At 37.2% G+C, this 26,858-nt stretch overlaps 1 long non-coding RNA gene across 2 annotated transcripts; it reads left to right on the forward strand.

Moving 5' to 3' along the window:
• The first annotated feature begins 472 nt into the window (after nucleotides 1-472).
• Nucleotides 473-2,583, forward strand: LOC122054185. 2 transcript variants are annotated; one of them, XR_006132600.1, is made up of 4 exons: nucleotides 473-533; nucleotides 643-828; nucleotides 1,156-1,364; nucleotides 2,176-2,583. It is a non-coding gene; the product is annotated as an uncharacterized LOC122054185 (long non-coding RNA). The 2 variants fall into 2 exon arrangements; XR_006132599.1 differs by having other exon boundaries at nucleotides 1,295-1,364.
• Nucleotides 2,584-26,858: the final 24,275 nt, after the last annotated feature.

Genomic DNA, 26,858 nt, shown 5'->3' on the forward strand with positions numbered 1-26,858 from the left:
TGTTCACTGGTTCTTGGGGGTTCCGGAGCCGGGCCCTTGTGTGACGGCAAGGGTAGTCATTGGATCGGTAGTTGATGTTTGGATTGTGGTTGGAATTTTCTTAGTTTATTACTGTTGATTAGCTTAGTTTACTTATTTTGATGTTTTGTGGTTGAATGTTTGTATTGAACTAGATTTTTCATATTTAAATTGCATGTATTATGTTCAATTTGATTAATGCTCACAACGTGTTCGATCAAATGCTTCAACCAATAGTTAGGTTTAATTTGATGCAATTTATTTTGTTTAATTCTTACTTTATCTTGTTCTTTTAATTTAGTTAAGTCCTAGCTTTGATTTAATGCAATTAGGATAGATTAATTTAGGCTTTCATTATATTCTTAGTTTCTTTAATGCTTTACTTCATGTTATGCCCATTGATAGATAATCTTGTATCGTAGTTTCTTTAATTTGATGGCTCCAAATAAAAATTGGATGATTGTATTTACTGTTAATGAGGATGATATGATGCTTGTTGGAGATGACCCTTGGCAGTAAGCATGCTTCTACATTCCTAATGTTCTTCTCTTATGTATATATATCTTCCATTTTCTATGTATAAAGTGGATATGTTGACAACTGGTGTTGTATAATTTTCTACAGGGAATTTTGTGCTATGGTCTGTCAGATTTTTATATACACAAAAGAGGAGGTCTAGAAGATGGATTCAAGTACCTTGAACCTAAAAAATGAAGATTGTCCTGATATGAAAGAGAATGTCAAGGAAACAAAAGGCAGTCAATCTGCATCATTATCTAATTCAAAAAACTCATAGGCTTATCCTGCAATGTAAGTAGAAATCTCTTTTTGTTTAATATAAATTGTCGTGATAATCATTTTATCCCATCATTTTCCAGGTTATTGAGATGTTTTATTTGAAAACTATGATAGGTTAGGTCCTTCTCCATTAATTCGACATTTGAAAAATAACTCCAACAGTTAATCCCCGAGTACTTCATACTCATATTACAGCTAGTCAAGTATTTATGCAACATGTTATCTGTCAATGAAAATTAAACTGCATCCTTTGCAAGAAAGACTGACAACTAGAAAAATAGTTCAATATCGCTACTAGTATTTCATGTTTGGAAATTGATTTAAGCGAGAAGTTTGCAGGCTGACGACATCTTTGCCATGTGCAATTCAATCTTTGTAGGATCTTGAAGTACAAACAAAGTGATTGTTTGTGCTTTATCTAAGTGATTGTTTGAACAGTTTTATAGCATGCATCTTGACAATTGATATAATTTTGAAGATCACTATCAAGGAAGAATGTTCAAAGGAAAGTAAAGGCTAAGGAGAAGATCACGTAATTAACTACACGGGTAGGTTTCCGTAAGAATTCAACTTTTTCTTGATCTATTCTTATGTAGTCCATGGTACACATTAAAGATTTCACTGTAGCTTATTTTCAGTATTCTAACATGTAAATTAATACACTTCTGTGGATCCTCCAAACAATCTAAGTTGTGAAGGATTGATATCCCTTTATGTTCCAAACCTTTGTTTTTTTTTTTGGAGCTTGTAATTTTCATTGCAAACAATCCATATGGTGTATGAATTACATTCAGTCCAGTATAAACTTAGCACTTTCGCTTCAGAGGCAATTTATGAGTTTTATTCTACAATCATGTTTACTAATTGATCAGATTGATTAAGAAGGGCGTTGGAGTAGCTTGGTAAATTTGTTTTGCTAGGTTATGATAAATTAGCATTCAGCAGAATAGATGTTTGGTTTCTTCTTCAAATCACACAGTAATATTTCTCTTGTCATTGGTGAAACAATCAATCCACTCATTATAACTTCCACAACAGAAAATTTTATGTTATTTGTCTACTACCAATGCAGTTTAACTGATTTTACATTGACTGAACAAGGTTGATTTTATTTAGGTATCAAACTCTCCCATTTGTTTTAGATATTACATGTCTTGTTTGTTAATTTCTCTAAACTATTATTTCTCAATTTGTTAACAAGGAAACTCATGTTAGCATAGTCATGATCAAAGCCTAATTATAATTTACAATTATCTGAGTGATATTGATTAACTGTTCTGTCCTTTCTTCTGGTTCTTTTTTTTTTTAAATTTGTGCAGTCATTTAGATGGTTTATTATTCTTGTTGTGATGAATTCAGGTCTAGTGAAAATACTGAAGAAGTATGACAAGAGAACAGGAGCACTTATTAGGCAGCCCTTCATCGAAAAGGTGTTGCAGCAACCATTCTTTACAACTGATCTCCTATACAAACTCGTGAAGGAGTGTGGCTATGTTCAACCACCTCTTCCCCAGCAACAACCTGTCAATTTCAGCAGAATGCGACAGACAAAATGGAGTGCCAAAGCCGGCACAATCAGGTGGGAGGGTTCCGGAGTTGGAGGAGATTAAATATATGTAGAGCTTATACATGAAGAGCACCGTAGCAGCGCTGTGGTCCTTGAAACAGATTAGGAGCAAAAGTTCAACAGTCAAAACAGATTAGAAAATCTCGTGTTATATTGTTCTACCTTTGTTTTAATAGTGTTATCATTTTGTTGGTTGCTTATGAAATTTTTTCAGAATGTTATAGATATTATTTTTGAATGTTAGAAAATTGTATATTAAATTTTATTTTGAAATTTAGTATTTTGAATGATTTATAATATTGGAAAATTGTGTATTAATTTTTTATTATTTTTTATCTAAAAAAGACAACGATTTTTCACCGTTGTCGTAAATAGTTTAAAACTGTTGTTGAAGACCCTGTTATTAAAGGTAGACGCACAAAGACAACGGTGAAAAATTGTTGTCTTTGAAGGAAAAGACAACGGTTTTTCACCGTTGTAAAACTGTTGTCTTTGCCTTCAAAGACAACGGTTAAAAACTGTTGTCTTTGGGTACCCCTTTTAACAACACGACCTTTAACAACAGTCCGAAAGGGGCTACGACAACGGTGAAAAACCGTTGTTGTTAGGCTTTTTTCTTGTAGTGGGAGAAGGTCGGCGCTGGAGTCGAGAGACGGCGGCGTCGGCAAGCACTGTGGTGGTCGGCTAGTGCTGGATGTAGAAACGCGGCGGCGGCTGTGAACCCAAACTAGGGCATGGCACAATAAGGGAAAAAGAGAAGAGAAGGCCGGCGTGTCGCAAGAGGGTGAGTGATACTTGCCGGCGGCCGACGCTCGGGAGAGGAAGAGAAGGAGAAGGGCGATCGGGTTGGCTTGGGAGAAGGTAACCGCAAGGGTGCGGCGCATGTTCGGCGAGAATCGGTAAAAGAATGGGAAAAAGAAATAAAAGGAAAAGAAAAGAAATTAAAAAGGAAAATAAAATATTTCCACAATTAAATGGGTAGCCTAAACAGGTTTTTCCCGGGTCCCATTTTTATCCCCATAAACTCGTTCATACGGTCTCCGAAAAATTCCAGAAATTTTTTTAAAAATTTCGAAAAATTCCCTTATCATTATTCGCCATTTTTTTCCCGGTATTTTACATTCTCTCCCACTAATAAAAATTTGGTCCCCAAATTTCGTTATCTACCATCAGCAAATACTAACAACAGACAGAAAGTATAAATGCTGAACGGTAAATTAATCCATATATCTCTAGTGAAAAGATGGGGACATCGAGCTCGGATCATATCCTTGAGCTCCCAAGAAGCCTCCTCGTCCGTATGGTACTACCATCCGACTTTAACAAGCCGGATAGTCTTGTTCCGCAACTGACACTCTTTCCGGTCCAGAATCCGTACTGGAACCTCCTCATAAGTGACGTCAGGCTGAATAGGAACTGAGATATCTGTCAGCACATGTGTCGGGTCGGATATATATATCTTCTCAGTATAGCTACGTGGAATACATCGTGGACGCCCGCCAAGGACGGCGATAGTGCCAACCCGTAAGCTACTGCTCCAATTCTTTCCGAGATCTGGAAAGGTCCAATGTATCGTTGAGCCAGCTCACCGATGAGGCCAAATCTCTTCACCCCTTTCGTGGGTGAAACTCGCAGTTAAAATATGGTCGCTTATAGAGAACTCCAAGGGTTTGCGTCTCCAATCAACATAACACTTCTGGCGACCCTGAGCCTCTAACATTCTTTCGTCTGATAATACGGACCAACTCTTCGTCCTGCTGAGCTTTATAAGGTCCCAACAGCTAGGCCTCTCCAACCTCATCCAAGAGGGTGGGTGTCCAACAAGACCTACCATACAACGCCTCAAACGGTGCCATCTGGATACTCGAATGGAAGCTGTTGTTGTAGGCAAACTCTACTAACGGCAGATAGTCCTCCCAATTGCCTCTGAAATCCATAACACATGACCTCAGTAGGTCCTCTTAAGTCTAAATGGTCCGCTTTGACTATCCATCTGTCTGAGAATGGAAAGCTGTACCGAAACAGAGCTGCGTGCCCAAGGCCTATTGTAGTCTCTGTCAAAAGGAGACGTGAATCGGGGGTCTCTATCTGAAATAATAATCAATGGGACACCACGTAATCTGATGATCTCCCAGCAAAACAGATCTACCAATCGATCTAGGAAATCAGTCTTCCGGATCGCTAACGAGTGCGCAGATTGGGTTAATCAATCAACGATTACCCAAATCGTGTCATGACCTCGTCATGTTCTAGGCAGACTCACCACACAGCCCATGGTAATATGTTCCCATTCCCACTCAGGAATAAGGATCCACTAAAATAATCCAGCAGGTATCTGGTGCTCTGCCTTCACCTGCTGACAGACAAGACCTCTCGTTACAGATTACGCGATGTCTTCCCTCGTATCGTTCCACCAATAGGAACACCTCAAATCTCGATACATGGGGGTCCCGCCTGGATGGATAGCACATCGTGAGCGATGAGCCTCCTGACGTAACTCCGATAAGACCGAGTGAGACTGAGGTATGCACAATCCGCCTCAGAAGTATATAATACCCGCTTCATCTCGGGGAAACTTAGTCTGCTGCCCGGAAGCTATCCAGCTGCCAATGGACCGTAAATACTGATCTCCAACCTGGGCCTCCTGAATCCTCATCCTGATCGAGGATTGAGAAACCATGGTAACCAGAATACCCTGCTCTGTCCGTCCCAGCTCCTTAAGGTCCAATTCGGAGAATTCCTGAATCAAATCCGTAACCACAACTCGGTAGCAAGCCAAAGTCCTTCTAGACTTCCGGCTAAGTACATCGGCAACCACATTAGCTCTCACCGGGTGATAGCTAATGGTACAATCGTAATCCTTCGAGAACTCTATCCATCTCCTCTGTCGGAGATTGAGTTCCTTCTGTGTGAACAAATACTTGAGACTCTTATGATCCGTGAGAATCTCAAATGTAACATCGTACAGATAATGCTGCCAAATCTTCAAGGCAAAAATAATGACGATCAATCACAAGTCATGTACTGGGTAATTCTCCTCATGCTCCTTCAACTACCGAGAAACATAGAAGACCACCGTGTCGTGCTGCATCCGAACAATGCCCAAATCCTGTAGAGATGCGACGGAATAGAGCACAAATCCGTCCTCTCCAAAAGGTAAAACCAAAATCGGAGCCGACACTAGTCTCCGCTTTAGCTCCTAGACGCTGGTCTTGTCATCCTCAGTCCAAGTGAACTTCACGTCTTTCCAGGTCAGGCGTGTCAGTGACATAGCTATCCGAGAGAAACCCTCAACGTATCTCCGGAAATATCGAGCTAAACAAAGGAAGTTGCGAGCCTCCTCTATAGACTCCGTCTACTCCCAACGGTAACAACCTCTATCTCCTATGGAACCACGGTATACTCCTACTGGTCACCATGTGTCCCAAAAATCTCACAGAAGACAGTCCCAAAATGCACTACTGAACTCCGCATATAAATGTTCCCATCGAAACATATCTAGAACTATGCAAAATAGTGTGCGTGACTCACCGCGGATCCGAAATAGATCACAACATCGTCAACAAAGACAATGGAAACCGATCCAAACATCCTCAAAATACCAGAATCAACGAGTCCCTGAAAACATCTAAGGCACCGTAAGCCTATATGGCAAAAACCAAAACACATAATGTCTGTATCACAGACATTCCTTACACTAAGATTTCCGACAACAAGTCAGAAATCTGATCACCAACGATATATAATCACCAAAGAATAGATCCTCTAGTGCGAGAGCAATGCTCCATCACACGAAACACCACATATGTGGGAGCAACGCTCTACCACAAGAAATCCTCCATATGTGGGAGCAACGCTCCACCACAAATAATCCGAAATATGTATCTACAATAAATATGGGAGCAATGCTCCGCTACAAGCAATCCGCAATATGTGGGAGCAACGCTCCACCACAAATAATCCGTAACATGTGTGGGAGCAACGCTCCACCACAACTAATACATAAGTGCCCAAGGCACCTAACTATCCAGTTTGAGACTACACGAAATCTCTCTACCACAAATCACTGTGGTTAGTATAGGGTATAGCAACTTAGTAAGCGAATCAAATCCATAGTCAACTCTATCATCATCCTAGTGGGTCAGTCACCCACTAATAGGAGAAGTAGTTGACAGGGTAATACAAACAATAACATAATGTAGACACCAAGCATTCTACATTCAATATAGGTAGAATCATCATGATACTACCCACCATACACCTGGCACACTCAACACATGTATGATCGACATAATCCTCCAATTAGTACACACCAACATACTCATAACACAGGTAAAAATCAGTGTAATACCCTCAACATTACATATCGAACCCGTGTGCATAATCATCGTAGGTATATTCGACAATATACCTCAAACAACACTCACATGACATATATCCGCCTATGCCAAGAGTATAATCAACATCAACTTCCAATAAAGCATACTAAACTCAGGTGCACTCACATATCAAACATAAGCAACAATATACCTCAGATACCACACTAAACACATCTGCTCATATCACAACTCAGATTAAATCGATAAGATATCTCCAATAAACCAACCAGACCACTCGGGTATAATCTACTAGAAACCCACAACAATCATAACTGGAAAAGTATGCACCCACTACATGCAATTAGACCGTCCATCAAAATGCTCCTACAACCCGTAATAATCGCCTGTACACACTACGTAGAGATGCAGAATCAGCATATTTAATCCAATCTACCATACAAATCCTATGTCACCTTCTAAGTTATCCAATTAGGTACATACAGTCTAAAATTAAAGTACCCATGGAATAAGATACATCGATCCTCTATCGACTGACCAAACCGACAATAGTATATGGCTAATTCAGTCCTTTCCCACGTCAGTAAAAGCTAGGTACTCGATGTGCTCAAGATATCCAACTAAGCACGAATAACCCAAGATTCAAACATCTAAAAGTAAAGTAGGTCAATCCCCTACTGATCAGATCAACAAAACTAATCGGTCATCAACTAACTAATCAAGAACAAATAAAGCCTCTACAAGCGTCTAAGGTAAATCAACCCACGACTACCCCAAGTCAATATGTGTAAATCAGTTTTCTATTGCCTGATCTAACCAGAGTACAATAATCATCTACCGACGAAAACTAACTAAAGTATATCGGTATTCTACTGACTAGTCAACATGAATATGAAGGTACTATCTACTACACACTAATAATAACAAAGACTGGTATGTGCCTCCATCTCCTAACCAATTAGTAGTAACAGAAGCTAATACTACTAATGGTATGACATGAAAAATCAGCAGAGACTATATTCCTTAATCTCTATTAAGGTCGATCAATATCAGTGGCTATCCCATCACATATAATATATGCTACAACAACCAGACAATACTAATAAAAATGCTAATATAGGGCATATACTAACAGAAAGGTAGGATAACAGTATATACCAACATACCTCCTATAGCTTGGAGATGTCCTGCTGCTGCCAGGTCCCAAATCCGAAAAGTCACATCGAGAAGACCAAAACACGAAATCCGAAACATGAGAAATAAGACTCGTAAACCGAGCTCTGATGCCAAATAAATTGGTATCAGATAAATCTCGAAAATCCACAACATATAACAAGTATCGTATACCTGCTCTGATACCACTAAATTGTCACGCCCCGAGAAAGATCCTGTCCGAAGAAATTTCGGCAGCACCTCCCCTGTACGGGTGACAATCTGAAGCATTTATACAAAGCCCTCAGGGCCACATATACCTCGGCCAACACGGCCGGAAATACTAACAAACAAATAAGTAAACAACCACGCAGTTATATATGTAGCAGCCCACTCGGCTGTACAAAAACCAAAGCACAACGAAAAATAATAGAAAACCAAATACAAACCCAGACACTGACTTCTAGCCGGCTAGGCTTACACAACCATCAACCAATACAAAATACACTCCAGAAACAAAACTGGAACACAAGCTAAATACACAAGTTCATATACCAAAATAAAAGTAAACAAAATGCGGAGACCGATCTTCTGAGGTGACGTGGGGACCAGCAGACAAGATACTCCAAGCGACACCACAAACAACCTGGTACCTGAAAAAAAATAGTGTCCACGGGGGTGAGTTCAACGACTCAGCGAATACCAATAGACATGCCTAGTAAGATATATCTAACAGCAATAAACATGGAATACAGCTTCCTAATCATATATATATGAAAGATGCAAAACTGAAAGATAACTGAGGAAGCTGTACTCACCAGGAACTCCTATCCAGACAAAAGGGTCGTCAAACCGAAAGTGCCCTAAATCCTGTATGCATGTCAAACATATGCATCCAACTAAATGCAGCAAATTCCATAGTAAGACAGCTCTAAGCGAGAAAGTTTCTTGTCGATATGCATCATATGTTTCAACGCCTATATCCCATAAGCATTTTAAGTCATCAATTAGAGGTGCTAAGTAAACATCAATATCATTTCCCGGTTGTTTGGGACCAGATATCAACAATGTGAGCATCATAAATTTTCTCTTCATACACAACCATGGAGGAAGAATATAAGTGATCATTAAAACTAGCCAACAACTATATGCAGAACTCATCGAACCATGGGGATTCATCCCATCAGCTGATATGGCCAATCTAAGATTTCTTACCTCAGTAGCAAAATCTGGCCACTTGTGATCAACTATTTTCCAAGATGGTGCATCAGCTGGATGACGTAAGTATCCATCACGAAGTCTTTTATCAGCATGCCAAGTCAACTCCTTGGATATCTCCTTATTTCGAAACATTCTTTGAAATCTTGGAATAGGGGGGAAGTACCATAGAACCTTTGCAGGAACTCCTTCCTTTATCGTATTTGTTTGGCCCAACTTCCACCTTGACATCCCGCAAGTAGAGCAATTGATAAAATCCTCATACTCCTTCCGATATAAGATACAATCATTAGGGCAAGTATGAATTTTCACATAATCCATCCCTAATGCACATAAGCTTTTCTTTGCATCATAAGAAGATAAAGGCAATTCATTGTCATCTGGAAGGATTTCTCCTAACAAACTAAGTAAGTCAGTGAAACTTTTATCACTCCAACTATATTTGGCCTTCAAGTTGAATAATTTCACAACTGCAGATAACATTGTAAATTTAGTGCATCCAGGATATAAAAGTTTCTCGGCATCTTCAAGTAGCTTATTGAATTGGGTTGGATTCTCGGCATAACTATCAAATGCAGCATGTACCATATCTATTGGGTCCTTAGCAACATATTTTTGTTCATCTGGCCCTACTTGATCACTATCATTCTTTGAGTTCCCTATCGTAGCTCTTTCACCGTGCCATATCCATGTATGATATGTTAAATCTATACCATTACAATACATATGTGCTCTGATAGTTTGTACATTTCTCTTCTTTAAATTACCACATTTTGCACATGGGCAAGGTATTGCGTTACGATCATTAGCATTTGTCATTGTAAATTGCAAGAAAGACTCTACTCCAAACTCATATTCATGTGATAGTCTATCCTTTGACATCCATTCTTTGTCCATTCTTGTAACAACTAAATAACCAACAATGAGCTAACACCTTCAAAATAGTTGTAAATAATATACAAAATATTAACACAAACTCAAGTTTTAAAACAACAGATAACAAAGGAAAGGTAGATAACTAAAAACAAAAATAAAAATAACAACAGATATTAATTACAAATATTTTAGAATATCACCAACAAAAGAAAATAGCAAACAACAACAGATATTTATGAATTATGTTTTCTAGGCATAAGTTTGCTAATGCAGTGGAGATATTTATATCTCCCAACAGAAGTAGGTGGTTAATATTTTGTAAACATAAGGGAAAATTGAGTTTTTCACTTGTCATGAAAATCTAAACAGCTAGAGAATGAAGTTTGACTTCTTGGATGCAATTATTATATGATTAGCATGGGTTAGAAGATGGATTTAATCCAAATATAGTACACAACAGAATATCATGGAACATGAAACTGGAAGGCCTATAGCATTGACAACAATAAAGAAGCCCAAAAGTTTGATAATGGGAAGCAGTGAGAGGATGGGCTCACAAGTTTGCTGTTCCTGAGTATCTAGTAATTTAAGTTCAAAAGTCATAAACATATATTAGCCAAATATCCTGACCACAAAATTTAGTAGTAACTTTTAATGTGGGTGATCTCTCCAACTTATTAACCAAGGATTACTCCTACATTTGTCAATGGAACTAGAAGGTGTACTTGCATATCCTGATGTGCACTTGGCATGCAATCATCTCAATATATTCTATCCAATTAATGCTAACCCGTCCATGAATTCACTATACTATGCACACTACATCACTTCTTACAAGAAAAGGAAATCATCATATCAAAACAACTAAGCACTTATATGGAGTGTTCTTTTCACCCAACTAATCATCAGTTATCACCACTCTCCATGTGCATAGATATGGAACCAAAGAGAAGTCGTTTCACCTTGTGAAAATAAGGTAAAATTTCAATCCATTTAATTGTTGGGATAGTGTAATGCTCAGGTCACAGAAAAATTCCATCCATAACATCTGATACTCTCATATGAACTTCTAGAGCCTCTGTTTATGACCAGTAAGAGGCATCACATGGTTCATATCTTGTTAGTTCAAACAAAAATATCATTTGCTAGATACAATTTTTTTTATGAAACATAACAAGAAATCAGCAGAACGAAATAATGAACAACCCAAACAAACTGCAGTTTCATGCTTACAGGTGCATAAGTATTACGCAGATACCACACTTGCACATGAAAATTGTCATGGATACAGAGAAAGCTAAAACCCAGAATTATGACCTAAATCCCAAATAAAATAATAAAATCACAAAAACTGGAAGCCTCCTCCAAATAAAATTTCGTGATGCGGCAATCCCTCGGACACAAGACACCCAAAATCCAGCTAAAAAAGCTCGAAAAAGTGTTCCCTCTGACGAGGAACAGCGCGAAGGGGAGTGGAGAAAAGCGAAGACGCGAGGAATTGGGCATAAAGCAAACTATACCGTTGCACAAGCCTATGCTGGATTCCTAGGTGTTGATGCTGTAGAGGATGCCCTCGTATCTGATCTCGCTCTTGGAGGTCAAGCTTATGAGGCTCCCGATGTAGGAGTCCGCTGAAGCCCTGGATCTGGAGGCCGGAGAGGAGTTGGATGGAGAAGGCCGCGCGAGATGAGGAGTACTTGGGAGAAGGGTTCGGGACTTAAAAATGATCGGAAGATAGAAGTTGGGAGAAGGGTTTGGGTTTTCTACTCCTTACCTAGATCCAACGATTTGTATTAATCAAGATTTAGATCCAATGGTTTGTATTAATCAAGATTTAGATGAGATTTTAAACATAGACAACACTTTTTATAAAACGTTGTTGTAGACACTAAAAATCAGTCTAATAGACAACGCTTTTTACGAAGCGTTGTCTTTGACTCATAAAAATCACTAATCGACAACGATTTTTAGAAAAACGTTGTCTATTAATAAGAAAATAATGAAATAGACAACGCTTTTCACTAAAAGCGTTGTTAAAACATAATAGACAACGCTTTTTATAAAAAGCGTTGTCGTTTAAGTGTTGTAGAATCCCAATTTTCTTGTAGTGAGAGGAAAGAGATCATCGGCAGTGGTACCTAGCAATTCGAACAGAACGCGAGTCAAAAACTGGATTCCCATCAAAACTAGCAAGAGAGTCCGGGGAGAAAGGGAAAACACTCACGGAAGCTGATGTTGAGAACGAGGAGGGAGTAGGTGTCCTTGATGTCCGGCGCCCCTGATCTCCCGAAGTGCGACATGGGTGGCGACGAGACTATTCAGATTTTTAGGGTTTCAACTTTCAGGGAGAAGACTGGCGAACGATGCGGATGGGACCATCTGGCGACGTCGATCTGAAGAATTAGAAGGTAAGGAAAGGGGTCGGCGAGGGTGATCGACAGTAGAGAAGAGGGGGCAAAGGTACGACCTTGTTGAACCAGATCCTGCGGGTGGACTGGATTGTGTGGTGGAGGTCGGAAAATGGCGAGGCGGAGGCGAGCTCCTTGGCGAAACGCTTGCTGCGGCAGCACCATAGCACATCCTCCTCCGTCAACGAAAAAGACGTCATCTTTCGTAGATCTAGGAAGGGGAAGAGGGAGATGAGGCTGAGAGAGATGGTCGGGCGGCCAGCGGCGAGGAGAAAAGTGGTGGCGGCGTTGCGACGGTATATGGTGGACGGCGCGATAAAGGTTTAGGTTTAGGTTTGGAGGAAAGAGTGAAGTGTTGCAAATTTCGGCTAAGTATTGGTGGGAAAATTAAATTATTTTATTTTATCATAGACACCGGATTTTAAAAATTACTGCTAAAATTAGTGTCTATTAACGAAAAAAAGACGCTCATAGACATCGGCTAAAAAAACCGATGTCTATGAGCTAAAATCTGCGCTCATAGATATCTGTTTTTGAAAAAATCGGTGTAAAATACTCGAAGACATCGATTTTTGCTTAAAACTGTTGTTGTTCCACCGATGTCTATGAGGGTTTTTCTTGTAGTGATCATCTCGAGTTCGGAAGGGAAAGAAAATACTATGGTTGAGTGTAACGTGTATGGTTGACCTCTGATATCGATCCAACTTCTGCCGACTACTTTTTGAACTCCAACTGTCAAAATCTTATTCCTAACTTTCATCGCCTCATTCCACTCTTTGTTTTCAGCATACAAGTTTGCGAGGAGAACATAATTGGAAGAATCAATGGTTCCGACACATAGAGTTGCTCAGAGATGCGCTTTGCCATGACCAAGTTTTTGTGCCGTTTGCATGCTGCAAGCAATGCACCCCAGAGGTTAATGTTAGGTGATGTAGGAAGGACTAGAACCACAGCTTCTGCTTCTTCGAGCAAACCCCAACGCGCAAATAAATCAACCATACAGGCATAGTGTTCAGCTTGGGGTTCACATGAGTACACTTCAAACAGGGCATTGAAAATATAACATCCCTTGTGGATAAGCCCGGCATGGGAGCATGCGGTGAAGACACCAACAAAGGTGACATGATCCGGCATGACTTCATTTCTTTGTACCTGAACCAGTTCATCAAAGAGTCACAGAGCTAGCTTTGGCGGCTCCTCCATTTTGTGCAAATTCACATATGACCCCATTCCATGAAACAGTGTCTTTCTCGGACAAGCTTCCGAAGAGTCTTAGGTGGTGTTTAATTTTGCTTGCCACATATGATCGTGGGGTCGAAACTCACAGTAGTCGGGGCGTAAATCCTCGGTCCCTGTGCAACTCATCTCACCTGCCACATGCTCGCTCAAGATGTTGTGATTTACCTCCCTCGTGATGGCCTTGGGTCGGGTGCGGCAGGGGCGCTGGAGGCGAGCGATTTCGCCTTTTGTCACATTAAGTGATGTTTAATTTGGTAGAGTGTAACGTGTCCTGATTACATTATAAGATTAATTATTTTGTTTAGTTTACTTTTAAATTTATAATATAATCTCTATTACAAAAAAGATAATGAAATTTTATAATTTGGATTACAAAGTATATACTATGTAATCTGATTACATTATGAGATCATCGTTTAACTAAAATTCGAATACTGAATATACCTCTAGTTCGTTGTCGCCTGTTGGCCGTCAGCCTCAACCTGTCAGCCGGTCGCCGCCCGCCACCGGCCGCCTACTGTCGACGCCCCTGTCGTCGTCATCGCCCCTGCCGCCGCCGTCGTCGTTGCCCGTTGGCGACGACTGACGGTTATCGACGGTGTTGACTGACAGTTGCCAGCGATGGAGTCCTCTAGTTGTCGATAACTGCCGCAAGCTCCTGCAAAGGTGCAACGATGGCTGGTAAAAGTCGCATGATATTTTTATAATTTTATAAGAATATGACTTTCCTTATAAAAAATAATAGATGTCAAATAAAAGAATATAATGGTCCTTGTAATCAAAGATTACATATATTATATTATCAAATATAGTAATATAATCAAAATTTTATTACAAATTTAATTACATTAGTGTAAAGATTGTTGTCTTAAACAAATAAAGTACTATTTAGCTCTCTTGGGAGGAGATGAGGTAAGGCTGTTGAGTGTCAATTCAGATGTATGGGATATGAACTCAAACCGCATCTAAAATTATATGAACTCAAACCGCAGCTAAAATTTTTAATTTGAATTTTAATAACCAACTTGAATAATCCGACGGATCCAATTTTAAAAATATATATATTTTATTATTTTTCAATATTTTTTATTTTTATCTCATGATTACCCTACTTAAATATTTCATCATAATCATACTAAACTTCTACTATTATATACAAGCTTCAACTATTATATAGGTGTCTTAAGTTTTTAAAATAAAATTTAATTAACCCTAAAAATCTCTAAATCCTAAATTCAAATCAATGCAGATCCATTCGAACCCAATTTGATCATAACATTATCCGATCCTAATATAGCCCCTAAACCTCCAACCTTAATTTGAAAAGAGAAGGTGAAAATAATCCAAAATATTTTTTATTTCAATTTTATCTTTAAAAAAAATAAATTAATATATAAGGTAAGAAATGAGAATATTTTTATAAGTTTATATATTTAACATTAGCTCTCTTTTCAAGGTAACAGCCATCCCTCCCTCCCATATTTCCTTCCCTTTCCTTTCTTCCCTTTCCTTTGGTGTCCCTCCACTCTCCTTAATTAACCTTCTCCTCACCCATCCAAATGAAGCCTTAGTCATCAATTAGTAACAAAATAAATAATACTAATATTTTTTAATTAATAAATAAATCTATTAATCATATATAATATATTTATTGATTTAATTTAAAACAAATAGAAAATAATCAATTCACCATTTGTTTTTGACTTTTTCAAAGATCTTTCCAATAGATAAATATTAGAAAAAAGGCATTTAATAGAGAGGAATCCATACACGTCAATCCATATGAACCATAAATATTATTTTTTATATTTTTTTAACCTTAATTTAGAAAAAAAAACAAGAAATATGTTTAAGTAAGAATAAACAATCAGATTTTAATACAAAATTAAAAAAAAAACAATTTATTAATATTAACAAAAAGAGATATTTTTATTCATTTCAAGCATTGTATTTAAGCTAGGCAGGACTACTTTCCTCATTTTCCATATCCTTCCTCTGCCCTATATAAACTCATGTAAACCCTCTTCACCTTCACAGGAAAACATCAAAGAAGGTTTCATGGCTAACAAGGCCTTTCTTGCTTGCTTCTTGCTAGTGCTCTTAGTGGCCACCACTCCGAGTGAGTCATACTTTCTTAGTCCTGATTTGTTGTTAATAAACACAAACACACTCATATTCATAGTAATGTTTGATTTTGTTGTTGAAGGTATTGTGGTCTGCAAAGCTGATGATGTAGGTGGTGACCAAGTTTTAGCGACTTGCCAGGGGAATTCAGATTGCAGGGCCGGTTGTCCAACATTGTGCAACGCCGTTTGTATCAGCGGGACTTGTTCTTGTATCTGTTAGCTGCAGTTTGTATGACCATCTGAGGTTATAAAATAAACTCTCTTTTTAGAGATATAACTCCCATGGTCTCGGACCAAAGCCTCCATCAGCATCGATTTTAACTCTTTTGGTCTCGGACCACACCTTTCAACGGCTAACTCTCTCGCTCCCACAACAGCACCCTGGTCTAAGATCAAGGGATGAAATGGTTGCGGCGTGGAAATCTCACCACAATGATGTGGCCATAGAAATTCACCTCACAACCAAGAGCAATAACGTCGAAATCTTCTCTTCACTTTCTTCTCGTGATATGATAATTCCTATAAAGAAAAACAAACATCAAAGGACTTACTGGTATTGGTGCTGCAGTAAAAAGAAGGTGAATTGCCTGTCAAATATAAAAAGAAATCTTTCCCGATCTCTCAACTTAGATTAGTAGCAATCGCACAATTATAACAGGTTAATTGAACACCTACAAAATAAAAGAGGTAGAAGAATTTCAGGGGCGGTCCTGAGAAAAACTAGGCCCGGGACAAAATTATAGATTTGGCCATTTGGGCCCTCCCTCTTGAATTAACTTTAAAAATCAAATATATATTAAAACAATTAATTATATATCATAATCAAAGTAATTCAAAATATGTAATTAAAGAAACTATATATTAGAGAACATTTTACATGATTTCTCGAAATAACTTATTCAACAATTAATATTTTTTAAAATGTACTCTTTTTTTATTTTTTGAAGCAAAGTCATCAATTATATCGTCATATGAGATATCCTCCAATATGTCTTTTTTCATGCAAAGGATCGCTAAGCCATTCAATCTTTCTTTACTCATTGTAGTTCTCAAATAAGATTTCAATAATTTTAACTTTGAAAAGTTCCTTTCAGCTGATTCTTCAGTCACAGGAATAGTCAGTAAAATTTGATAAGCAACCACGACCATAGGAAAAATATCCATTTTCAATGCAAACTCTAAAATTTTAATGGTCGTCCAAGATTTATTTGTGTCATATGCTTCCAGAGGTAGCATCTCTTGCAACATTCGTAATTCCAAAAGTAGATCGTATGCATCAATATCAAACAGATCATCCTTTTTTAGAGCAGATTCAAGATTCACAAAACATTTTCTCAAATCATCTTCATCCATTTTTTTCTTTGATTGACGTTGTAGGAGCAGTTGAGCTTCCGGAGTGGGTGCTTAAATTGAACCGACTTAGACCTCCAGAAAAAATTTTGAAAGGAAAAATGAGTAATAAGAAGAATTTGAGTGGAACCACAACTACTCCACTATCGAGGTGGCTTCTTCTGAATCTTCTTCAACCACCTGAAGTTAAAGGAGAGTTGGTTCCAATTTTGTTTTCTTTTGCATTTTAATTCATGCTTTGTTAATAAATTCGTTATACATTTCTTTGGTTTCATACTTTGCAATTGTATTTTGTTTTTACATTTTGCATTTTATTTTCACATTTGCTTTCATACTGTAACGCCCGCCCACCCTGCTAACTCTAAGGGACGAGGCTACGATACTCCATGTACAAATTTTTCTTTTTAAAACAGCGGAAGACTTAAAATAATCTTCTTAGTTTAATAAAAACTTTTCTTTTGTTTTTCTTTTCATCAATCTGAACTACACTATCATGGCACCAATAACATGATATCAAAATTAGTAGAAACATAACATCAAGTCACACATACGGTACTACAATGCATGATACCAAAGCATAGTTCTTTAAAAGTTTTTAAAGCAGGTTCTTATTTGGTTGCCTAGCCACTGCCATACACATCTCCTTGCCTCTCCTGCTGCTCCTTTAGCTCATCCAGCTTTTTCCTTTATCTGTGGTACAAGGAAAGTAAGCTATGAGCACTCATGGCTAAGTAAGTTCCTTTCCTACTCACTAAAATCAAAAATCATCACATGATCAAAGAATGTCTCAACATAACATGATCTCAACTAGTCATGGCATAACATATCATACTCTTTAAGCATATCATGCAACATAACAAAATCATAACTAGTCATGGCATATCATCTCTTAAAGCATAGCATGAAACATAACATAATCATATCTAATCATGGAATATCATAGTATCATCATAAGGTGGCATGGCATATCAAGCTCTTGAAGCATAGCATGAAACATAACATAATCGTATCTAATCATGGCATATCATAAATCATAGCATCATCACAACATGATCATAAGGTATATGCAATATGATTTTTGAAAACATGTATCCGAAAAATATGTGTATGTCTCATGATCTTTAAAACCATTTCTTCTTACATATATATACTTGAACATAATATCAACATAATCAGGGCCCCGGCTTGTACCACACATAGATAAATCACGTAGATAAGCGCGCTTCCTAAGTATATCCAAGGTAGCAAGTCTTGAATCATACTAGGAACTAGGTCAGGATCACACAGCCATAGACCTAGGGGCGTACTAAGGAGCCCATCCCTTTGTTTTTACTAGCCTGGATCACACAGCCAAAGGCCTAGGGACTGATTAGGAGCCCACCCTTGGTACAAGCCTTACAAAGTAAAGTAGCATGTATAAAAATGCATCATTTAGTCACATAGCATATCATAGAAGTATGCATCACTTAGGCATACATTATATCATAAGAGTATGCATCACTTAGGCATACATCATGTCATAAAAAGTATGCATCACTTAGGCATACATCACGTCATAAAAAGTATGCATCACTTAGGCATACATCATGTCATAAAAAAGTATGCATCACTTAGGCATACATCATGTCATAAAAAGTATGCATCACTTAGGCATACATCATGTCATAAAAGCATGCATATTTTCACCACATAGCATATCATGAGAGCATGCATATTTTAGGCACATAGCATATCATCAAAGCATGCATATTTCTATCCACATAGCATATCATAAAAGCATGCATATTTTAAGCACATAGCATATCATCAAAGCATTCATATTTCTATCCACATAGCATATCATAAAAGCATGCATATTTTAAGCACATAGCATATCATCAAAGCATGCATATTTCTATCCACATAATATATCATAAAAGCATGCATATTTTAAGCACATAGCATATCATCAAAGCATGCATATTTCTATCCACTTAGCATATCATGAAAGCATGCATATTTTAGGCACATATCATATCATGGAAAGTATAAATCACAAGCATACATGTTTAAGCATAAGGGTGTATCATGTGATTATACTATCATAAGAAACATGGTAACATAGTTAGCTTGGGTTCTAAGCTTCCTAATCCCTTGGGTTCTTATCATGGCCGAACCCCCTTAGATCTCAATTTAGGTAAAAACAACCTCCAAGCATGTGGAACCTAAATTATCATCACATCAATTTCATAGGAAACATTATAAGCATGATTAACTTGGTTTCTAAGTTCTCCAAGTCCCTAAACTTCATGTGGCCGAACCCTATCAGGTGTGAAACAAGGTCCCAAATGTCATGAAAGCATGGAAACATTAAACCATATTTATAGCATTTTTTTCCAAGTAACATAGTAAGCATATTTGAGCTAGTTCCTAAGTTCTTCAAGCCCTTAACATATGTCATGGCCGAAATTTAACAAGTATTCATTAGGGCTAAAAGCAAGCATACAAGCATGTGAACTTGAACTAACATCATGTATAAATTCATAATAAGGCACCATACAATGGGTATGGCCGAAACTTACCCTAGCCTCATTTTAGGTCATTAAACAACATATAGCATGAGAACTTTGGCTTTCTACTTATCATATTTCATGTAGAGTGACATGAGCATATTTAATTTTTGTTCTAGGGTTTCTAGGGCATCTATCCCTTCATGGACAAAACATACAATGGTCCATTTAGGTCATGGAAAAATTATACAAGCATGTGACACAATCAACATATTATCATATTTCCATAAGAAGCATTTTTTAACACATTTGGTTTCAATTCTAAGGCCTCTAGGTCATTTAAACCCTACTTGGCCGAGACTCATCAGTGTTTATATTTTCTTCAAATAGCCTAAAAGCATAGGAAGTCATACAAGTTTCATAGCATGTATAAAGACAAGCATAATAAACATACATGTGAATTGTGTCTTAGGCTTTCTAGGTTTCTTTCTTTTTTTTCTTTTATTTTTTTCTCATGGCCGAAACCTACCAATCTCTGAATTAGGTTTTAAGTGGCCTAAAGCATGGAAAACCTAAGTAAGTTTCATGGCAAAAATTTCTAAGAACATCATATACAAATTTGGTTCATAAACAAGCTAGGACCCTTGTGATCTTACATGTCATATATCATATAACTAAATTCTCTATACCCTAATTAAGCATGAGAGCATTAAATAACTTTCATATCTTAATATCACAGAGGTCTTGAGCATGTTACAATTTTGTTTAAGCTTTTCTAAGCTATCCATCTTATCATGGCCGAAAATCTTAATAAAGAGTTCATGAATTTCTAGCAATATTCAACATGCAATTCTTTAAGAGAACTCTATATTCTATCATATAAACATGGTTACTTAAATTTAAAGGTCTTCCTAACCCTAAGCTCTTTTCTTGGCCGAAACATATGAGTGGGTTTCTTTTGGTTTCAAGTAACTTTTAAGCAAGAAAACCAACAAAAGACCCTTAGTAATTCATGGAGGGAATCTTGTACTAGTTTGATTAAACAATGATTTCCCTAACCTCTTTAAAATATTTTTGGCCAAAATTCTAGGGTTAGGTACTCCACTGACCAAGCATCATATATGTATAAAAACATGAAGAAAAACCTTCCTACATAGCATAGAAAAAATATCATGAAATGAGGACTTGTTTAAACCTTCCTAGATTTGAAAACTCTTCTTTGGCCGAATTTTTCTTAAATTCTATTCTAGGTTTTCTAATCCTCATAAAATCCGAAAAGCACATAAAACGCCTTGTACCACAGGTGAGGGGAAGCTTACATCCTTTTTGCTTGTGGATCTAAGGTGTGGTGATGAAAGAAGTAGCCTCTTCTTCTAGTTCCCTTTCCTTGATTCCCTTGCTAAGTCCTCCTTGTATCTTAGGCTTTCTTAGGAGAAAACCTTGGCTTGGGGCCGAAGATGGAGGAGAGGGGACTGAGGGTTCGGTGAGGGAGAGGGAGAATGAGAAAAAAAATGAGAGAAAATAGAATTTTCCCTTTACATATTCTCTTTTATGTTAAGGGGGAAGAGGTAGCAAACTTGGTTTTTGCTTTCCTTCTCCCTTAGCCTTTTTTTCTATTTTCTTTTATTTATTTTATTTTCTAATTTATTCTCATCATTCATGATGAAACAAGGGGGAATGAATCCCCTTAATTCTTCATTTAAGGTCACGGCAAGAGAGGGAAAAGAGAGAGGAAGGGAGGAAGGCAAGTTGCCTTTCTCTTGCTCTTTTCTTGCTTTCTCTTCTTAGATCTTTACTCCTATCTTTATCATGCATTCCCTTTCCTTGCTATCAATATCTTCTCTCTATCCCAATTGGTTTCTACTAATTTATTCTATAAATTATAGTATAAGAGGTTCAAGGTTAAATCCTTGACCTCCTCTTCTTTTTATTTCACTTTATTTCTTTTTGCTTCAACTCACTTCTTATTATTTTTCTAAGGAAAAATTCATCATTCTCTTATTTATCTTAAAAGCTTAGTGGGTGTTACACATACTTTGCATTTTGTTTAGTACATGACATGTCATTTGAATAAAATTCTCCATGAATTTTTCTAGTGATACTTATAAGATGGTAAAAATCTCTTAAATTTAATCATCAATTTTAGATCATGTGACATGATTGAATACTCTACTTACATGATATTGGTTAAAATGGTGGTGTATTCCATTTTGATTAATCAAGCTTGATTGCATAAAATACCTAGAGAGGACCACCTTAAGCCTTAACACTATTTTATCTTTGTGTGGCATGCACTCATAGCAAATTAAACTCTAGAACTTGCTTAGTTTCTTTTCAAAGTCACAATAGCATATGTGTGCATGGAAATGAAGGATTTTTGTCATTTTTGTTCCATCATGATTTCCCATTTCTTTCTCCACAATTTTCTTGAAAACACCTCCCATGCACATGTGGGATACAAAGAAAATAGGAGAGCATTAGTGTGGGTAAAAGATATTTCAAGAAATGATTCACATCTAATAAAATCAATAAATGGTACCTCTATGAAATTTCCTGATGTATCACAAACAATACTTACCTTATCGTGTTGAAAGGTACCTGGAGTGGTGTTTGTTACCTCTTCCTCATCTAGTAAATGCTCAGACTCTGATTCTGGTGAATGTACAACTTCATGCAGTGATTCTTGGGTGCTTGGCTCCATAGCACAAGTCCCTACACTTACATCCTCATCATAATCAAATCCAGGTGATTCTTGAGGTAATGATTCCAGTAAGCAATCCCCTACACTTAAGTCATCTTCTGCAATAATACCTGCATCATTCACAACATCTAGAGAAACAGTATCAATAGAATCAAAAATCTGAACAACTACATCATCATCACAAATAAAACTAGATAAATCATGTGAATAAATGGAAGTAGGATCAGGCCTGACAAAATCACTACTATCCATCTCCTCACTGGAGTTTTGTGCTTGTAACTGATTAATGGATGATGCAATCTGATCTAACTGACTCTGAATATTCTGTATCCTTGCAAATTGTTGCTCTTGATGTTCTCTCATTTGTTGCATAACTTCATTGAATTTCCAAACTAAATTTGCAAATTGGTCTTGTACTTCCTCATACCTATTCCGCTGCTCCATAGGTAGGTAGTACTGAGATTCAAGTTGATAGAACTGAGTCTGAGGTTGATTGTAATAACTCTCCATCTCATCTCCAAAATACTGATAATATGGATCCATGGTAAAAAGAATTTCCTATTCTTATACTGACAACTAGCAAATAAAATTAGAAGACTCAGGAACAAATAAAATCAACACATGGATATATAATCATTAAAGCAATCAAACAACAATCCTAAAAACATCACTAGTGTCCCCGGCAACGGGGCCAAAATTTGATAAGCCTAAAAATTATACGTGTCCCAAAAGGGCTTATCAAATTAACAATTAATATTCCATGAACCCTTTATCTACACAATCATGTTGTAGTAACGAGCCCAGGATCGAACCTCAAGGAACAAACGGTAGGATGTAATCTAGGATTGTCATTTTCTTCCTATTTTTGGGGTTTCTAATGTAAAAATGGGGGTTTAAATTTGATTCTAAGTCTAACAAAAGTGAAGCACGACAATAAAGAAATTAATCTAAAGCAAGAGTGAAACCTAACTATGTGCCAATGATCAAAGCATAATGCATTGTCACCCTACATTATAATTAAACCATCAACACACTTAAACTAAATATGAAATAATGAAATGTAATTAAATCTGATCTACAGTACTAATTAAAACCCTAGATTGAACTTAACAACCTAATAATTAAACGAGCACCAAATAAGACTTAAACTAAGCTTTAACAAGGTAATGAAATACTAAACTACTACTAAAAACATAACAACATCAAAATAAATCTGTGCCAAGCTACAAAACAGGAATAAAAGGAATTAAAATGGTAAATCAATCCATTCTCACAATCAATCTATCAAGCAACACACTCTTGCCATCACACAAGAGTGCCGAAGTCGGGAACACCCAACTCCAGACCTCAATGGAGCATCTCAGCTGCGTCTCAGTTCAAGGTATGCTCAATTATGCCGGCGGACCACCTCCGGTGAGCTAGAACAACCCTAAACCCACTCAAATGCCGAAAATCTGGAAATCTTCAAACCTTGACCTCTGAATCTGGAATGGAGGCTATGGATTGCGGATTGTGGTCGGATGAAGCTCAGTAATGCCGGAGGAACACCGCCGAACGTCGCTGATGGAAGGTGGAGCTCAGATCTGAGGAAACACCCAACAAATCTGGTGAAAACAGAGGATCGTTGGTGGAAGAATTCCGCCGGAGGGAACGCCCGCCGATGGCTGTAAATGATATGAATCAGTTACCGTGAAGCTCACCACCGAGGTCGAAGCTTGAGAGATCGATTGGAGGAAGAATCGGGGTCGAAATCTTCTAGAGAAACGTGGCGCGACGCAAGACTACGCGGAGGAGTCGACGAAGCCACGAAGGTATTGTAGCTTCTCTTTTGAATCTGATCCAGATATGAACGGACGGCTGTGATTGATTTTACTCCTGATCAACGATGAAAAGTCGCCTAAAATCTGATCCGGAGGTACTGATCTTGATCTAGGGTTTGGATCTACTCTCCCTTAGGTCAGATCGTCCAGATCTTCACTGGATGGTTCAGATATGCCCAATTTTTTATGAACGGTCCAAATTAATTCGGGCTTGATCAATGGCTGTATGAACTCAGATCTGAATCAAAACCTCTGAATCTTCATCTATGGTTGAGATCTCCTCCTCATTAGGTTGGATGGACCAGATCTTCAATGGATGACTTAGATCTGCTTGATTGTAGATGAACGGTCCAAATAACTCCAAGGTTTGATCTTCTCGTTTCAACTCCGATTCGAGCACAAATTTGGTCCAAATAGATCCAAATCCAAGATCCTTTGATGCCTACAAAATAAGAATCAAATATTATCATCAAATAACACAAAAATATAATAATTTGTAATTAAGTGCAAGAATAAGACAATGCACAAAAATGTGATGTAACCATGATTTAAACCTATGAAAACAACATCAGACCCTGCATATATGAATCAAAATAATACAGTAAAATCATGATTATCAAATCCCCCACACTTAGTCTTGAACGCCCCGTGCAAGTAAAGAAAACTAAAAATCATCTCCATAAAAAATTCCCTAGCAATACCTAGAAGATAGTAAAAGGAATTTAACTAAGACCATCTAAAGATCACAAACAATCATGAATACAATCCAAACAATAATCAGTAGGCATGGTAGTTTCAATCCAATTGAAAAATTAAGCAAGTTGCAATCTCACAAGGGATTTACCTAATCTATCTCTCACACTCAAACATATGTATAAGTGGAGCTCACTCAATGCAACTCACAACATTTCACTACCATAAGCTTGCTTATTTTCTAATTCTCCTCCACTATAGAGCATAACATACATGAATCAAAAGGATTTATCAACAAGAATTGAAATGGAATCAAGAAGAACAATTAAAGTGAATGTAGTAAGCAAAAGAGAAGAATTCAATGAAAAATTGAGAAGATGAGAGTCTTGGAGGAATATACTTGATGAGTTGACCATTTTGATGTGAAAAGAGATGAAAACCATTTGATTTTATCAATTCAAAAGACCAAGCTAACCTCCCCTTCAATTTGATGGCTATCCAAAAATTTTGATACTCTATCTCCACATTTGATACTCTTTTGATTTGCCAAATTTTTTTTTCCTTCACTGTTTTTACTATTTTTGCTCTTCAATTCAGCATTTTGAAGCTAAAACAATCTCACATCAACTTGCCAAGAAGAGTTCCCTCCCCCACACTTAAAACATTGGTCGTCTCGAACAATAAAATACATCATGCTATTCACTTATTTGATATTAATCTTGCCAATGTTTGCTTCATTCTGCATATTTTGTTTTCGTTTCTTTCGGAATTCAAGTAACCAAGAAATTCGATTCAAAACCTCAATTCCAGGAGGAGATCAGATTATTATAGTAACTTGGAAATCAGAATTTCAGCACTTTGCATATCCAGAATGTGCAGAAATCACACTATCAACTTGGAAAGCTTTTAGTTGGCACATGGATTCAAAATTCAAGAAATCAGAAAATCAAATTTCCAACAGCAACACATATCAACTCCTTGGACTGAAATTTAAGAACACTACTGGAATTGCAGCACATAAATTCACAAATTAAAGGATTCAAGTTTAGCAACCTCTCAATAAATGTAATTAGCTTCTGAAATCCATGCAGTAGCAATATGAAGCTTAGTTCCAACAGCCTTTCATTTCTGTTACAGTTTTAGTTTCTGCATAAAACAAGACTTCACTTGAGTTCATCACTCTTGTTTGCTCTTACATTACAATAGAGAATCAATTGTATCATTCAAGAATTCAGGTTAGTAATCCAATCCAATTAAATTCCAACTTCTTACAATTCTTGAAGATCCCTCTGTTGTTATGCTGATACAAAGATTTATAACTCCAATTCATTCATACTGCTGTTCTTCAGTTTCAGAACTCAGCTCATTACTGAAAATTCCAGCCTAACAAATTCAACAACTGGATTTAGTCAATTTTGCTTTGGTTTTTCTCTTGTGCAGTAACTATATCAGCTGCTAATGAAGTAACAACTCAGCTTCAATCAATTCCAGCCCCTTAGTTTCAAATTCAGTTTCAGAGGTCATGCCCAGAAATAAATTTAGAAATGGAACTGCCTCAAAATCCTGGGTTCCAAATTTCAGTCTAATGCTTGGAATTATAGATGTACCTCAGTTTCAGAAATCAAATTTAATGAAATTCCAGAATTAGCTTTTTGCTTAATCTCACTTTACTTCTGTATTTCAGATTCCAGCATACACTTCATTGAGTCATAGACGTTATGCATATTTAAGCCTACCAGCAGTTTCATAAGCAGCAATGACAGCAAGAGCCAATTCTTCACAGCATGTTTCAGATTCAGCCTATAAAATTTTCCAGATTCCCAGATTGTTTCAGATGCAAAATGGTTGCCTAATTTTCATGAATTTTCTAGATTTCCAACTATTGAAACCTTCATTCAGCTACGATCCAAACAAAAATTATTTACTCATTAGCAGCAACAATCATAAAGCCAGCAACAATCATAGCTGACACCTATCCTTTAAAATCTTCTTGAATTTGATTTGTATCTCAAATGGTTCACAACCGGATTGGTATGGAAATGGAACTTTGACAATTCTGTGCTAAT

Source organism: Zingiber officinale, chromosome 3A (assembly GCF_018446385.1).
Source record: "Zingiber officinale cultivar Zhangliang chromosome 3A, Zo_v1.1, whole genome shotgun sequence".
NCBI classification, from domain to species: Eukaryota; Viridiplantae; Streptophyta; class Magnoliopsida; order Zingiberales; family Zingiberaceae; genus Zingiber; species Zingiber officinale.